Genomic DNA, 16,952 nt, shown 5'->3' on the forward strand with positions numbered 1-16,952 from the left:
ATTTTCCAAACCATTGAAAGTTCTGGGAAAAATTGGGCCTTACACTTACAGACTGTCTGATGGACGTACTTGGAATGCTTCACATCTCACGCCTGTCTTTTCTGGACAGGAGGAGAGTGGGATACAGGAGATGGCTAACTTTGATTATGACTGTATGATGCAACCCGTGTCAGTGGCTCAGCCTGAAAGACAGGTTAGGGTGAGACGAGCACCAGTGTGGACTCGGGACTATGTTATGAGCTAACATTGTTCATTGTTTTTCACGTAAATTGTATATTACGTGGAAAGGTGATGTTTTATTAGGCATATAGAGTAAAGTGATGTTCTATAGGAAATGTTATGCATTTGTTGAATCATACGAGATGTAAAAAAGTCATGTTTGACATGTTGGTACTGTTCAGTTGAAACATTGGTACTATTGTGCAATGTGTTGTATAATTGTTAAAAGAGAGCGAGATGTGGTGTCGCCATCTGTCCTGTGGGTGGCACTGTTGGGATGTTTTAAGTAATCGAAGGGGGGTGAAGGAGAACAGTTTGAGTAAAGGAAGAGTTCAGAAGTTACATTGTGTCTTGCGTGTGTTTTACTATTTTCTACGACATAACAATCTTGAAATACCTGTCCACGAACGCAGGGGTTTCGTGCACTTCATATTTATATACGGTGTGTTGAAATACCTGTCCACGATCTCAGGGGTTTCGTGCACTTCATATTTATATACAGTGTGTTGAAATACCTGTCCACGATCGCAGGGGTTTCGTGCACTTCATATTTATACAGTGTCTTGAAATACCTGTCCACGATCGCAGGGGTTTCGTGCACTTCATATTTATACAGTGTCTTGAAATACCTGTCCACGATCTCAGGGGTTTCGTGCACTTCATATTTATATTCATATACAGTATTTTGAAATACCTGTCCACGATCGCAGGGGTTTCGTGCACTTCATATTTATATTCATATACAGTATTTTGAAATACCTGTCCACGATCGCAGGGGTTTCGTGCACTTCATATTTATATTCATATTACAGTATTGAAATACCTGTCCACGATCGCAGGGGTTTTGTGTACTTCATATTTATATTCATATTACAGTATTTTGAAATACGTGTCCACGATCGCAGGGGTTTCGTGCACTTCATATATATATTCATATAACGTTACAGTATTTTGAAATACCTGGCCACGATCGCAGGGGTTTCGTGCCCTTCATATTTATATTCATGTACAGTATTTTGAAATACCTGTCCACGATACCGTTGTAAACCATGATTTATTTTCGTAAATAGACGCTACACGTTTTACATTTCTATAACGGCTGTTTATTTGTTTTCGAAAATCGTTTAAATGTAAGATTTTAAAACATAAAAATAACCTGTATGACTGTGTTGTCCTTCAATATCCATCAGTGCTGATCCTAGGTTTTGAAATGCCCGCGCAAAAAAACTGACTTACTGCGCATGATCGGTGACCTCTCTTAATAATTTTTTTTTTTAGAAAAACATATACATTGAAACCTTATTTTATGAAAGACATTATGTCAGTTACTTGAAACAATGCATTATAATATGATCCTGAGGTAGTAAGAAAAAAGAAATAGTTTCTGAAGGGTGGAGATTAAAAAAAACATCATTAATAGCCCTCATAAATACATGTCAACATGGCAGCTTCAGTCAAAACTAGGTGGCATGCTTGTACAAGAAAACATCAATAGTAATCCTTGAATGAAAATGAGAAAATCAAAATGAAACCCATTACAAACATTTTCGCTGGATATCTAAGGTGACACTGATTATAACCGTACACAGTGAGTATTTTTCTAAGTTCAACAGAAATTAAAATGCACATAAGCCACAGTTGGCATGTTCTAGTTCAGTGTTCCCCAAACCTGCTCCTGGAGTACCCCCAACACTGCACGTTTCCTTTGTCTCCCTAATCAAACACACCAGATTCAACTCATCAGCTCATTTTAACCCATGTGATGAGCTGATGAGTTGAATCTGGTGTGTTTGATTAGGGAGACAAAGAAAAGAGTGGAGGACAGAGGCAGTGATTCTGAAGCTGAAGATAAAGATGAATGGAGGGAGGCCACACCATGTCCAAGAAACTTCAAGATCTCAATTAAGATGGAGAACTGGGCTTAAAGAAAGCCACTGCCAGGGTCTACACAACTGAAAAAAACATGGAGAGATATTTTTTATGATGACTTCACAAAGATCAGCCCTTGTTGTGTCTTGTCTTTTAAATATCAGCACATCTAATTTAAACACAGTAGGAAACGAAAGTTGCCTTACTTCACTGCACGTGCCATTTGCACTTTCAAAGGTTGTCCAGCTAAATATGTCTTTACAGTTCTGACAAAACCATCCAAACAACATAAAAAGGTTACTGTTCATGTTTTCCATAATGGTGAGGTAACTCACAAAAAAATGCAACAAAAATATAGACAAGCAAAACATCCACGGGAAGTAAAATTGCTAAAGCCATCGCCAAAGGTGTGAGCAATTATTTCTACTCCACTGTAAGAGACACTCCAAATGTGGAGATTTTAGCTGGTAACCTATCCAGGTGTTTAAGTAAAGATGTGCTCCGAGTCATTGCAAATGAAGTAAAAAACAGCACAAGGCTTCATGATGACACCATAATGGAGCTCATGCTTTACCAAAAAATAATGAAAGAATGCTCTACTTTTACACACTCTGACACTGCAGGCTACATACAGCACCTACAGGTTGACCAATTTGGGGTACACCTGTATACTGAATGTGGATTAACTATTTTGTCACAACATCTCAAAACAAAACCACAAAGTAACCCTTCACCTGGATGCTACCGGTAGTGTTCGTATTCCCAGCTTAAGAAAGTACTATATTATGCTCTCGCACTGCCAGGAATGGGTAGGAACAAACCACCGCTTCCTGTGAGTGAGCTGCTGACCAATCAGCATTCTATTCCGAACCTGTCATTCTGGCTCCTGGAAACTCTCAAAATACTTGGTCAAATAACATCCTGCCATGTACACCAGGTGGAAACAGATTATAGTTGGGCGCTAGTTGGAAGTGTGCTACATGCTTTTAATAAGGAAACTGTTGGAGCGTATCTAGATCGAGCACACCGCATTGGGTCAAACAACTGTCTATAAAGTGTAGACCTTCCAAATTTTACTGTGCTGCATCTGTGCTCTTCGCATATTTTGAAAGCAGTATGCCAGAGCTTTGCCAGAAAGACCAACAACAAGGCACTGAAAGAGTATGCCACAAACTGCTTTGCCTTACTCATCAACAGCAGCAGTCTGCAGGAGGCAACAGATGTGTTTTTTGACATGCCTATACCGTTCACCACAGCTGATAACACTGATACAGTGAAAGCTACCAAAGCTAACCTGGACATTAAAATAATGCAACACAAACCAAACACAACAGTAGATGAAATAACACCACAGGATGATGATGTAGCTGAGACTGGAAGTACAATGCGTGGCAGATCCCCATTTACCGCAATCTTTCAAGCACTTCTCGATAGATTCTAAGTCTAAACTCTGAGGGCAAAACAGGGGAAAAAACATATTTTTCTGTCCTCAATTTATTGATGGCCTCTGGAGTGGGGTACTTCTTGGTGATCTCAACAGATATCTTGAATGCACATCCATCAATAGGCTCCAACACCAAAGAACTCGGGAATCAAATAGCCATGTTGAAGAGTGGTTTTGGGTAGTAAAGCAGAGCATTCTTCAACAGAAGAAGTTGATTCGACCAGCAGACTTTATTCACAAAATGTACAGCTCACTGCAAGGGAGATACAACGAGCACATAATGGCACAAAATCTCACACTGGCTCACAGTCATCCATGCCCCAAGCCAACCACAATGGATCAAGAAGAACAATGGGCCAAAAAACAACAACATCTTCAGCACATTATAAACAGAGAACAAAATATTTTGATCCTCCACATAAAGTTCCAGAACCATCAAAGAGCCCAGAGAATGAACAAAAGTGCATGAATGCCATCCAAAAGGGTGACACAGATTCAGCAGGAGATACAGCAATGGACCTATCCAAAAAATCAAAACACAAAGAGAAACATAGGGATAACTTGAAAAACAACGTGCACTTGGAAAATCAGGAAGTGAATGAAGAACAACAGACATGTGCAACTAAAACACCTCAGGACACAGCAGCTCAGGTATTAATTAATAAAGACGTGTACTACTTTCTCAACCTTTTCTGTTTCTCAACAAGGATAATATTAAATGCAGGTCCAGCACCTCTGGCCCAGAAAAGCGTGTGAAATTGTAGTTGCTGTAGTGCAGTCAAACGACAAAAATGCATCCTACATTCTCCATCAATCTGCATTCAAGACTCTGGAACCTCATGAATGGCTAATAGGAGAGGCAAGAAAAATAATGAGTGTTTAGAAATGGTATGAAAAATGAGTAATCTCTAATGTAAAAACATGTAAAAGATGTAACATTTCTTACCTACAATTTGTTCTTCTCCTCAGACAATTGAATGCTATTTCCAAGCAATGTTGAACATGATCTGGATCAAGAAAACAACTTCTTCCTGCTAAATCATTACGTAGCTGGTGTAATACTCAATGGAGACAGAGATGAATTACGAAGACAGAGTCTGCCAAAGGTATAATTTTATGGTTACAATTTAAGACTTCACACATCAATTTATAATATAACAGACAAATAACTGTATGTATGTATGTATTTATTTGTCTTTTATGAAAGGTTGACTTTGGAAACTACAAGGCCTTTATAAGTTTCCTCAATGTGAATGGAAACCACTGGAACTTTGTGGTGATTTTTTTTTAACTAAAAAAGATGATGACCACTTTTCTTGCTTGATAATTGAATTAACTTTAATTTTATTGGTGTGCATGTCTTCAAAACTGTATCTGCATGCCCCCCTCTGGCCAAATATTTATAATGGACCCAGCAGGAAAACATGAGCAGGGTGACAGTAATCATGCTACAGCCAGATTTAGGTGAAATTCTTTTCTACTTAGTTACAAAGCAAGCACTAATGGCAACAAATTAAAAAAGATTAACAAAAGCATATTACCTATGTGTTATATTTATCATAAAGGCAGTACTTTAAGATGAGGCTCGCTTTTAAAAGCAAAAAGGACTTTGCGGATGTGACGTGGAAAGGTGTCACAGCACAGAGGGAGACAGAGACGGAGGTAAGAGTATAAGGTAAAAAGGTAAGTTTATTAACAGGTAGAGAGGATATGAATATCTTATCTGGAATGTCCACTGAGCACGGAAGAAGTAATCCAATCTGGAACCAGGAGAACATGAAGTCCAACGGAAGGAAAGCCGGGGTGTGATCGGTAGATCAGACAACGAGGAATGAATCTGTCCGGGTATATGTAGGTGAGCTGATGGGATACAGGTGTGTAATCAGTAGTCAGGTGATAGTGAACGTGTGTGTGTGTCTTCAGGGGGCGTGGCTGGTGCATCTTGTAAGGGTAGAACTCTGACATTACCCCCTCCTCCAGGGGCGGCTCCCGACGCCCCTCTCCGACGTCGAGGACGACCTCGACCGCGAGGGGCAGGACGATTTGGGTGGCTCTGGTGGAAGTCCGTCAGAAGTTGAGGATCCAGGATGTCGTCTCTAGCCACCCATGATCTTTCTTCAGGTCCGTACCCCTCCCAGTCAATCAGGTATTCCAGACGGCTGCCCCGACGTCGGGAATCCAGGATCTCCCTCACGGTGTAGATAGAGGGTTGATCCAGGATCTCTGGAGGAGGGGCTTCAGCTTCAGCTCCAGGCTCATCTGTGGCAGAGGGAAAGTAGGGTTTGAGTAGTGATACATGAAAGGTGGGATGAATTCGGTACCTGGGTGGGAGCTGAAGCTGATATGTCACTTCGTTGATCTGCCTCAGGACCTCGAATGGACCAATGTAGCGGGGACTCAGCTTTTTGCAGGGTAGTCTTAGCCTGATGTCTTTCGTAGATAACCACACCTTATCTCCAGGGTGGTATAATGGGGTGGGTCTTCTACGAACATCGGCGAACTCTTTGTGGCGTCGGATGGCCCGTTGAAGATGTTGATGAGCTGAGTCCCACACTCTCTCGCTCTCTCGGAACCAGTAGTCTACAGCTGGAACGTTGGTGGGTTCCTCCGTCCAGGGAAACAGCGGGGGCTGAAAACCGAGTATGCACTGGAAGGGAGTAAGTCCGGTGGTCTCCTGACGTAGTGAGTTCTGTGCATACTCGGCCCACGGGAGGAACCTGCTCCAGCTGTGTTGGTCCGCGGAGCAGTATGACCGGAGGTAACGTCCAAGCTCTTGGATCTTCCTCTCAGTCTGGCCGTTGGTCTGTGGGTGATATCCTGATGAGAGATTGACAGAAATACCAAGTGCTTTGAAGAATGACTTCCATACATGTGAGATGAATTGTGGACCCCGGTCCGACACAATCTCCTCGGGGAGACCAAAGTGACGAAATACGTGCTGGAAGAGTAACTCGGCCGTGTTCATAGCCGTAGGTAGACCTGCCAGGGGAATACATTTGCAGGCCTTGGAGAAACGATCAACTACAACCAGCACGCAAGTATTACCTTCTGACTCTGGGAGGTCCGTCACGAAGTCTACCCCGAGGTGGGACCAGGGTCTCTGCGGGATGGGTAGTGGCATCAGCTTTCCTGTGGGTAGATGACGAGGAGTGTTAGAGGTGGCACAGACTGAGCAGCTTTGGACGTACCTGATGGTGTCCTGGGTCATACTGGACCACCAGTACCGAGCTTGGATGAGCGAGAGGGTCCGTCTGCTACCTGGGTGTCCAGAGCCCGGAGACTGGTGAACTGTGTCCAGAAGGTGCTGACGCTGGGAGCTGGGTACGTAGATTTTACCTTCTGGACATTCCGGCGGAGCAGGCTCTTGGAGAGTGGCTTCGTGGATCCAGGTGTCGATGTCCCACTGGATGGGGCTAACGATGAGTTCTGAGGGAATGATGTTGTCAGACTCGACCACTGCGTCGTGGGAGAATTGTCGGGAGAGAGCGTCAGCAGGTATGTTCTTGGATCCTGGTCGGTAGGTCATCTTGTACTGGAAACGTGTGAAGAATAATGCCCATCTGGCTTGGCGGGGGTTAAGTCGTTTAGCTTCTCGAAGGTATTGAAGGTTTTTATGATCCGTGATGATTGTAAACGGGTGGTTAGCCCCTTCCAGCCAATGACGCCACTCCTCCAAGGCGAGTTTGATGGCTAGTAGTTCGCGGTTGCCTACATCATAATTTTGCTCCGCCGGAGACAGTTTCTTAGAATAGTAGGCACAGGGATGGAGGAGAGTGGACTCACCAGCTGCTTGAGACAGCACTGCTCCGACGCCGATGGTGGATGCGTCTACCTCAACAACGAATGGGAGATCCGGGTTGGGATGGTGCAGGAGAGGAGCAGTGCTGAAAATCTTCTTAAGTTGTTGGAATGCTTCGTGGGCAGAGGAGGTCCAGACCAGATGTTTAGGTCGACCACGTAGGAGGGAGGTCAGAGGGGCAGTGATGAGACTGTAGTCCTTTATGAACCGGCGGTAGAAGTTTGAAAACCCCAGGAAGCGTTGAAGTTCCTTGACTGTACTGGGTTTGGGCCATTGTAGGATGGATTGGACCTTATCCAGGTTCATTTGCACACCCTCGGGGCTGATGTTATAACCCAGGAACTGCATCTTAGTCTGGTGGAACTCACACTTCTCCAGCTTGAGGTATAGCTTGTGTTGGCGCAAGACTTGAAGGACCTGACGGACGTGCTGGCGATGTTCGGCCTGGTTCCGGGAATAAATCAAAATATCGTCAATATAGACAACCACGAATTTGTGGAGGAATTCCCGGAACACCTCGTTCATAAACGTTTGGAAGACAGAGGGACTGATGGACAAACCGTAAGGCATAACCAGATATTCGTAGTGGCCAGCAGGTGTAATGAATGCTGTTTTCCACTCGTCTCCCGCACGAATACGAACGAGGTTGTAAGCACTCCGCAGGTCCAACTTGGAGAAGATGTGAGCCCCACGGAGTTCCTCGAGGGTGGCAGGAACGAGTGGTAGTGGATAAGGTTGTTGGGTGATGTTGGCATTGAGTTGGCGGTAATCAATGCAGGGACGGAGACCTCCATCCTTCTTACCCACGAAGAAGAAGCTTGAAGCAGCTGGTGAGGTGGATGGTCGAATGAATCCTTGTTTCAAAGCTTCCTGGATGTACTCCTCCATCGCCTGGCGCTCCGGGTTGGACAAGGGATAGATGCGTCCTTTAGGTAGTTGAGCCCCAGGTAGCAGATCGATGGAACAGTCCCATGGCCGATGAGGAGGAAGTTGGGTGGCAGCTTCCTTACTGAAGACGTCCTCGTAATCCTCATACTCCGCTGGGATCTCCACCTGGGTGTCAGTCTCAGGACTTTCAATCTTGGTTGATGCGATGGTCACAGGATCAGAAACTGGCGAGGGTAAACGTGTAAAGCAGTTCTTAAGACAATGCTTACTCCATCCGATGATGTCACAAGGATCCCAGCGGAGTTCCGGATGATGACGGTGGAGCCAAGGACGTCCCAGGATGATGTCAACGGTGGAATCCTCCAGTACCAGAAACTTGATTTGCTCGTGATGGAATAGGCCAATTTGTAGAGTGATGTATGGAGATGAGTATCGAATCCGCCCACGTCCGAGTGGTTTCCCTTGGATGGTTTTAACAGCTAGTTCCGGGTTATGGCGGTGACGTGACAATTGTAACAGATTTATGCATTCTTGGGATATGAAGTTTCCCGAAGAGCCTGAATCAAGGAGAGCAGAAACACAAAGATCTTGTTTAGCAGTACGCAGCGTCACGGGTATCAGAGTGAGATGAGCAGTTTCAATGTCTGATTGAATGGTACTCACCACCGGACGTGGGGGTTTGACAGGACAGGTACGTAGAATATGGCCGGGCTGTCCACAGTATAGACAGAGTTTTTCTCTGAGGCGGCGTTGACGTTCGGACCATGTGAGACGAGTGGAATCAAGTTGCATGGGTTCTGGTACTGGAGAGCAAGCTGCCACCGTAGCGGACTGAGGAGCGGTTTCAGTGGGCTGGCAGGCGGCTAGGCGCTGAGATACCCTCGTCGTTCGTAGTAGGAAGGTCTCCAACCCGATGTTGTCATCATAGATGGCCATAGCGGCGCGAATATCTGGGTGGAGACCATGACGATAGGCACCCAGCAGTGAAGTTTCGTTCCAGCCACTAGCCGCCGCCAGCGTCCGGAAATGGAGTGTGTATTCTTGAATGGATGAGGAACCTTGTTGCAGTCGGAAGAGCTGATCAGAAGTGGTGAGTACATCTGTGTTTGAACTGAAAACTTCAGAAAAATGACTGGTAAATTGCTCAAATGACTGAATTAACGGAGTGTTGGCTTGCCATATAGACTTCGCCCATTGTAGAGCTTTTCCAGTGAGGAGAGAAATGAGAAACGCTACCTTAGTTTCATCCGTGAGAAATTGTTGTGGTTGCATCTTGATGTATAGTTGGACTTGTAGTAGGAAACCGCTACACTCAGCCGCTTCACCGGAGTATGTGTTTGGTAAAGCCATGGGACTTCCTGAGGCAGATGGCGGCGCGGGAGATGGTTGTAGCGCCGCTTTGAAGGCTTTGATGAGTTCGGTGAGCTGATCTGGTGCAGGTGTTTCCTCGTTGTCCATTTTGTTTGAAGGTCTGATCTTCTGTCACAGCACAGAGGGAGACAGAGACGGAGGTAAGAGTATAAGGTAAAAAGGTAAGTTTATTAACAGGTAGAGAGGATATGAATATCTTATCTGGAATGTCCACTGAGCACGGAAGAAGTAATCCAATCTGGAACCAGGAGAACATGAAGTCCAACGGAAGGAAAGCCGGGGTGTGATCGGTAGATCAGACAACGAGGAATGAATCTGTCCGGGTATATGTAGGTGAGCTGATGGGATACAGGTGTGTAATCAGTAGTCAGGTGATAGTGAACGTGTGTGTGTGTCTTCAGGGGGCGTGGCTGGTGCATCTTGTAAGGGTAGAACTCTGACAAAAGGAGGGTTAATAAAACACACCACACAGCAAGATTCTTTCAGCTGTGGAGTATTTGTCATGCAGTTATTTTGTTTCAATTTTGTAAACAAGAAAATATTTCTTTGCATAGTTAATTCCTGAAATGGTGGAAAATGTATGGAAAACTTTTATATATTATATATTTTTTATATAAATATTTTTAGATGGCAAAAGTGGTTGTTCAAAATTTAAATTTCCCACAAATACCTAAACCACTCAACATCCCACCTTCTCTGATACATACGGAGCAAATCAGAAAGGAGATGGCAGAGGAAATTGTAACCTCCTCAGGTGGTGAACTAAATGACATCATGTCATAACTTTATGTTTTCTGTGACCATTTTTTACTTCTTTAATATATCTGAACATTTTTAGTTTTCAGAAAGAGCCACTGTTGTGCTCTTTGTGCTTGCACAAAACCTGCTGGAGGTGGTTTGACTACTGATTGGGTATGTACTCTCATCTTACTGAAAAAGAGTGTGAAATATATACAGCAGAATATAAAAAAGGTGAACATACAATTGTGGTCAAAAGTTTACATCCACTTGAATCCGTGAATCCAAGAGCAAGATACTCATCACAGTACTTCCTCCTTGGTTGACTGAGACTCCGTGGTTTACCGTGTGACTTCTCTGGCTCTAGCGCGTACACAGACCTTTTATGACATTATCACTGATAATGCGGCTACTTCAGTTTGTTTTGTTCCACTGCAATATATTCCGACGTCAAACTCTCAGCTCTATGGTTCCAGGTCCCGGTTCTGTTTACAAAGAGGATTACAATTGCTCATTTATTTGAGTTTAGTAGTGTGTTCAATTTTGTAAGAGGGGGGAGAGGGTTGATTTAATTTGCAGTGCGGTGAAACTTCGTGCGGTGAAGCTTCCTCAGCAAGATCCAAGATGGCGCAACAGTGCTGACGTGTTTCTGTTTGTCTCGTTTAGACTTTTTAATAGTTTTTAATCACTCTGCCTTTCCATATATTTTTACTTTTTTTGATTTGTCTATTTTTGCAACCTGCTTCACTTCACTTATTGTGAAACGGATCTAATATTTTTATTACCAAACTGAACTGAACTGCAGTCAGAGGCTGGCCTGTTGGCTAGCTGGCAAACTAGCTATTGACTATTGTTTGCCTCTGTTAGCGGTTCTTACCACGATTTTGCTTGCACCAGCTTGTGGATTGGACAATATTGGCCAGTTTGTACAGTGCGCTACCAATTTTGCGCATATCACACATCAGATCGTGTCTCCTTCTATATCATTGGATTTACTGATTTCATCGCAGCTTTACCTTGTTGGCCTGCCTGGACCTTCTGTTGTCGGCGCGGAGCCCTACTGAGCCACTGCGGCTGATCCGACGGCGTCGTCGTTGAAGCTTCGTCCGTCTTCCTAGGCCCGCTAGCCTCGGCTATCGCAGCTATTTTGTCGACCTAATTGGAACATCTGTTGTTGCTGTGGAGCCTTGTTGAGCCACTGTGGCTGAGCTGCCGGTGTGATCATTGAAGCTTCACCCGTTACCCTCGCTTCGCTAGCCGCGGCCATCGCAATTTTACCCTGTCAGCCTGCTTGGACCTTCTGTTGTTGGCACAAAGCCCCGCCGAGCTACCGAGGCTGATCTACCGGCGCGGTCGTTAAAGCTTCGTCCGTTAGCCTTGGCCTGCTAGCCCCGGACTGTTGGCACCCTGGTGTCGTGCCTCGCGATCTTCTAGTGCAGTGCCCATTGAACTGTTGCCTTTTTGCTGCTTATCGGATGCTGATTACTCGGCTTTACTATTGTCACTATTGACGCTTGCAGGTCTGTTTGTTTGTTTGTTTATATTGTATTTTATTATTGTTTTTTTTTTGTTTTTTTAGGCCCTAGGTTTTTTGTGTAGTGTATATAATATTTTTATTTAATTTTGCTGTGCTTTGCTGTGCCTCTTTTCTTATGTAAATATGCCTTGTATGTTGTTGTTTAGGTTAGTTATTATTGTTTTATTTTACTGTAGAGTCCCCAGTCCCTCTAAGCAAATCTTTGATAGCTCCTTTGTTTCACCTCCCACATATGCAGAAACTTTGCCAGGTTTAACTGGTGTCTCTAGAGATGCAATTTCTCTTTTTATTACTCAACGCCTGGGTTTACCTTCATTGAATTCACATTTTACTATACCCTTGGCGATATATTATGTGTCCAATTTACTCCATCATGTTCAGAAATCTGCTCCCATTTTTCTTTTTACCCAATGTACCAAAAGGCCAGTTCTGAAAGCGCTTAGTCGGACACTTATTTTATTTCTTCTTTGTTCCTCTGGTGATGTAGAGTTAAATCCAGGTCCTGTAGTCCTCAGTATTACATCTATTCCCCAGGCACTTTCATTTGGTGACTTTTGTAACCGGAAAAACCTTGGTTTCTTGCATATTAATATCAGAAGCCTTCTTCCTAAGTTTGATTTATTCACTGCTTTAGTACATTCAACTAACCCTGATGTCCTAGCCGTGTCTGAATCGTGGCTCAAAAAAGCCATTAAAAATTCTGAAATTTCAATTTCTAACTACAACATTTTTCGTCAAGATAGAACTACCAAGGGAGGTGGAGTTGTAATTTATTGTAGAGATAACTTACAGAGTTCTGTTATACTGTCCAGGTCTGTGCCCAAACAGTTTGAGCTTCTACTCTTAAAAATCCATCTCTCAAGAAATAAGTCGCTCACTGTCGCTGCCTGTTACAGACCTCCCTCAGCGCCCAGCCATGCTCTGGATGCTATATGTGAATTGATTGCCCCTCATCTCTCCTCAGAGTTTGTGTTGTTGGGTGATTTAAACTGGGACATGCTTAATGCACCGGCTGTTCTTCAATCTAGGATAGATGCTCTCAATCTTACACAAATCATTAATGAACCTACCAGGTATAACCCTAAATCTGTAAATGCGGGTACTATCATTGATATAATTCTGACTAACATGCCCTCCAATTATACCTCCTCTGTTTTCGACCAGGATTTGAGCGATCATTGCTTAATTGCCTGTGTTCGAAATGGGTTTGTGGTCAAACGGCCACCATTTTTCATTGTCAAACGTTCTTTAAAACATTTTTGTGAACAGGCTTTTTTATTTGAGCTGTCACAGGTTTCCTGGAAGGATCTTGATCTGATCCCGTCAGTAGATGATGCCTGTTTTTTTTTAAAAGTACTTTTCTCACCATATTAAATAAGCATGCTCCTTTTAAAAAACTTAGAACTAAGAATAGATTTAGCCTATGGTTCACCCCAGATTTAGCCGCTCTTAATCAACATAAAAACATCTTGTGGCGCACTGCATTAGCATCAAAAAGTCCCTGTGATATGCAACTTTTTAGGGAAACTAGGAATAAATATACACAGTTAGTTAGAAAATCAAAGGCTAGTTTTTTCAAACAGAAACTTTCATCCTGTAGTACTAATTCTAAAAAGTTCTGGGACACTATAAAGTCTATGGAGAATAAGAGCATCTCCTCCCAGTTGCCCACTGCATTGAAGCTTGGAAATACTGTTACCCCTTCAGTCGAATCACTTCGACGTTACATTGGGATCTCGCCTGAGAGACCGATCACCTCTGAGCCTTATTAAAAAGGCCAATTGAAAATTGGCGAGTGGACGTGCGCGCCGGCCACGCCCCCGTACATACGGGTATATAAGATGGCTGCGCGCACCACTCAGTCAGACTTTTGCTTTCAGAGCCGATGTGTCGAGCCTCTAAACAGCCGAGAAGAGTTCTTCAGAGTTCATGCTCCCTCCTGCTGCTGCGCTGCCATAACTAAAAGAGTGTTTCACAGAAAGAGCATTGTTTGGCAGCCGCCAGCGCGGTCCCGCGGGCGGCCGTTTTCACGGCCATATAAAGCCTTTTTGCATTCCAGCGAGCAGCCCCGGCGAGTGCATTGCCCCGCGGCGCCTCCCTGGGCAAACCGGGATCACAAAAGAGCAATTTCTAGCGGCTGTTTTAGACGTTCTTTTCAGGATGTCTTTTCGGCCGTGCGTTTCTGGATGTGGTAGTTTCCTCTCCTCAGCAAACGGACATGAGCGCTGCCTCACGTGTTTAGGCTTTGAGCACACTGGGGTGGTGCTCATGAATGGTTCATGCGGTGAAAGCATGACCATGACCACGCTGAAGTCCCGCCGCTCGTTCGCGAGCTGGCTCCCCCCGCCTCCCTCCCGTGGTCAGCCGTTGAGCCGCCTATGCTCTTCGGCCACCGCGGTGGGGCGCGGGGGGGGACATTCAAATTACGATAGACAGCGTTCCGCCGGCTCAAAAAGCCCTGCGGACCTCTCTATCTCAGCGCGGTCCCGTTGAGTTTCCGCAGCAGACGCTTCCCCTTCGGTGCTCCTGCAGAGGATGAGATGTCTGTCACAGCATCAGAGGGAGAGTCAGACGGTGACACATCTCTTCCCGCGGCGCGGCGCCCACCCATGGTCGCTGCCCCCCCGGAGGTTGATGTTGAACTGTAGGCTATGCTTCTCCGGGCGGCCGGGGGGGATCGGTTTGAAGGTTCCTCAGGGGGCCCGGCCGATCCTTCTAGGCTGGACGACTGGTTCCTGGGGGGGGCCCGGCGGCAGCGCCGCGCTCCCCCCCGGTCCCGTTCTGACCGGATGTGCATGAGGAGCTGACAAAATCTACGGCGCCCTATTCATTTGACGCGCTTTCCAGCTCCTCTCCCCTCGCCACTCTCCATGGCGGGGCAGCCAAGGGGTACGTGGCGGTCCCCCAGGTCGGGCGCGCCATCGCGGTGCACCTTTGCCCGCGGGCGCGGCCGCCTGGTGGGGCCCTCCGCGTCTCCCTTTTTGGGCATGTGAAATTCTTCCGCCCTCATCGGCTGGGCCTTTTCTGCGCCCCCCGACACGCTGCCCCGCCCTGCAGGCCATGGCAACACTGCAAAAGTGCCAGGTGCAGGCACCTTAAGGCCTGCACGAGAGTGGTCCTGACCAGGGGGTACTTGAAGAACTCCGCGCCGCCACTGACTTCGCCCTTCGGGCTACTAGGTCGCGGCGTGTCCCCTTGGTCAGGTGATGTCCACCTGTGTGGTCCAGGAACGCCACCTATGGCTGACTCTGGCCCGGATGGCAGAGGCCGACAAAGTTCGCTTTCTCGACTCTCCCATTCCCCAGAGCGGCCTATTCGGCGACACCGTGAAGGGTTTTTGCTCAGCGGCGTCGAACGTATCGCCGGCCCCCAAAAGCCTGCGATCCTCCGCCCATCAGCATACCCCGTCGAGATGCCAGAGCAGTACGCCTCCCCGTCGTTCGGGCTGGGCATCTCCTCTGGCGCTCCAACGGTCCAGAGGCAGACGGAGGCCGTCCAACATATCCTGCCCCGCCGCGAAGTTACCATTCCGCCGCCTGGGCCCCCGCCTCCGCCTGCCTGTCGCCGAGGGCGTCCCCCCGCAGCTCCGTCCCCTGCTGAGCCACACGATCCAGGCTCGCAGCCGACGTCGAGCCGCCCGTGGGAGAGGGACGCCGCTCGCCTCTCAGGGTCCTGCGACGGAAGACCCTCGCAGGCGAGCTTCGAAGCGTCCCTGATGCGAGCACCCCCGGAGGTGGAGAGAGCTACTCTGTCGGCACTCCCGCTGGAAGCGGGACTTAGCCGGTCATTTGAAATCACAGAAAGACCCAGCCTTCTCACCTCTGGGGCCCCGGCCCCGAGTTTCCTTCCTGAGCAGCACTTCCACTCCTCGGAACCAGACTCGGGACCGGATGTCGCCAGCGCGGGAACCAGGGAAGTAGGTAAGCACTGCTTAGTGCAGTTAGACACTTCTCCAGGACGTTATCCTTCTGGGTTTTGTCTCCTTCCCTGTCTTTCCCCAGGCTGCCCCACCACGGTCACGCCGGTCAACGTTCCCTTGATACCACTACACTGGTTGATACGGACGGTACGGCCCGGCTCCAGGCGTCCGCCCAGACTCACAGGTACCCCTTACATTCTTTATTCAGAAACAGGCGTGCCTCTGTTCTGCCTGCGGAGGTCGCGTTCCTACTGGCGAAGGACGCGATCCAGCCTGTCTCTCCAGCCGGGACGAGGTCGGGGTTTGATAAGAGTCCTGACTTCACGTGTCCAGTTAGAGTGGTGGGTTAACATCCGCCCTGGATGGAGCTCTGTTCCGATCCCTTCTTAGGCTGTCGGCACACATGCTCACGACGACGCACATACAAGTATGTTCCGTCTCTAGGGCTGGGTTGCAGCCATCTGCCTGAAGGGCACCCGCTGTCGCGTCTCGATCTCCCCGGCGCACACCCCTTCGGCGGTCTGCCCCGGGGATCGAGCGCTCAGCGCGAGGTGCTTCCATTTGGCTAGTCCCTCTCCTTCCTGCCTTCTTAGGCCATGGGAGCTCCCCTGTCCCCTCTTCGGCAGACAGGTATTCGCGTCTTCAACCGTCTCTTCGACTGGTGCTTTACCAGCCCACTCGTGAGTTCCGTTGTGCGAACATTGGGACCTGGTGCCTCGGCACCCCCGCCATCTGGTCCTTCAGGCCAACCGAGGAAATTCGTTTCCTCGGTCGGGAGCCCGACTCGGTCCTCAAGACAGCCCGCCTTACTACTAAGAGCGCGCAGTCAGTGCTGTAGTTCCTGAATCAATCAGGCACAACACAGCGGTTCTCTCAAACTGAGGCTCCTGGGGCACATGACAGCTCTAGCCGCTAAGAGCCGCTAAGCTTGTTCATGTGAGACCGCTTCAGCACGATCGAGTCCCATGATGGGCATGGCATCTCGGCCCACTCCGGACTGGCGTTTTCCCGCAGTTTGGCCGACAAGCCAGCCCGTGGCTCACCACGGGTTGGGTTGCCATGTACGACAGAGGCTTACAGCCTCTCCATCTGCTCCCAGGGAGTACGTGGCAGATTTTGCTACTGGCCATTCACTTGAAGCAGGTAAACTCAACCGTGCAGCCTATCG

This window comes from Garra rufa, chromosome 8 (genome assembly GCF_049309525.1).
Source record: "Garra rufa chromosome 8, GarRuf1.0, whole genome shotgun sequence".
Taxonomy (NCBI): Eukaryota; Metazoa; Chordata; class Actinopteri; order Cypriniformes; family Cyprinidae; genus Garra; species Garra rufa.